We start from the raw sequence: 1,416 nt of genomic DNA on the forward strand, positions 1-1,416 counted from the left end.
AGAGGGGATGTGGTGGGAGGATGGAGGAAATAGGTGACAGAAATTGGGGAGGGGACATGTGATGATCACCACGTGTTGTATGGAGTACTGAATCACCATACTGTACACACGAAATGAATATTAAACTGGAGGTTAACTAACTGGAATTTAAATAAAAACTTAAAAAATAAAAAAATGAATAAAGTACATAAATGAAGCCCATTTGCTTGAAAATTATTATCTTATTTTTTTTCTTCCCCTGTAGGCACCACCACCACATGGAATCAGACAATGATACACAAATTTCAGAGTTTCTTCTTCTGGGATTATCAGAGGACCCAGAACTGCAGCCCCTCATATTTGGGCTTTTCCTCTCCATGTACCTGATCACTGTGCTGGGGAACCTGCTCATCATCCTGGCCGTCAGCTCAGACTCCCACCTCCACACCCCCATGTACTTCTTCCTCGCCAACCTGTCATTTGCAGACATCTGTTTCACCTCCACCACCGTCCCCAAGATGCTGTGGAACATCCAGACTCAGAGCCAAGTCATCACCTATGCCGGCTGCATCACACAGATGTACTTTTTCATACTCTTTGGAGGTTGGGATGATTTTCTCCTGGCTGTGATGGCCTATGACCGCTTCGTGGCCATCTGTCACCCCTGCACTACACGGTCATCATGAACCCCTGGCTTGGTGGACTGCTGGTTCTGGTGTCCTGGGTCATCAGTGTCCTGAATTCCTTGTTACAGAGCTTAATGGTGTTGCGGCTGTCCTTCTGTACAGAGGTAGAAATTCCCCACTATTTCTGTGAACTCAATCAGGTGGTTGGGCAGGCCTGTTCTGACATGTTTCTTAACAACATGGTGATGTATTTTGCAACTGTGCTGCTGGGTCTTGCTCCCCTGCCTGGGATCCTTTACTCTTACTTTAAGATTGTTTCCTCCATATGTCAGATATCATCAATTCAGGGCAAGTATAAAGCTTTTTCCACCTGTGCATCTCACCTCTCCATGGTCTCCTCATTTTATTGTACAGGCTTAGGAGTGTACCTTAGCTCTCCTGCTCCCCAGAGCTCCCACTCAGGTGCAGTAGCCTCGGTGATGTACACGGTGGTCATGCCCATGCTGAACCCCTTCATCTACAGCCTGAGGAACAGAGACATAAAGAGGGCTCTGAAAAGAATTGTTGGGATTCCAGTAATTTAAGGGTCAGTAGTCTCGGGGTTGAAGAATTGCCCATGATTGCAGGGCTCAGAGCCTCAGAGTCAGGAACTGCCATTCTTTGATCAGACTATGGAGGTAGAATCGACTCCTTCTATTTACTTCCTGGAATTTCCATTAGTTTGAATTCAACTTTTCCATACATTTAAGTAACTCACTTTATTAACCTTCTATTCTGTCTGATACACAGACAGGTTTCACTTTGTCTACCT

The 1,416-nt window shown here is 45.4% G+C and overlaps 1 pseudogene; it reads left to right on the forward strand.

The window, feature by feature from the left end:
• The first annotated feature begins 251 nt into the window (after positions 1–251).
• LOC112818729 (olfactory receptor 7A17-like) lies at positions 252–1,189 on the forward strand (annotated as a pseudogene).
• Positions 1,190–1,416: the final 227 nt, after the last annotated feature.

The sequence above is a fragment of the Callorhinus ursinus genome, unplaced genomic scaffold (genome assembly GCF_003265705.2).
Source record: "Callorhinus ursinus isolate GAN/ISIS: 27379988/994484 unplaced genomic scaffold, GSC_fseal_2.0 scaffold677, whole genome shotgun sequence".
Taxonomy (NCBI): Eukaryota; Metazoa; Chordata; class Mammalia; order Carnivora; family Otariidae; genus Callorhinus; species Callorhinus ursinus.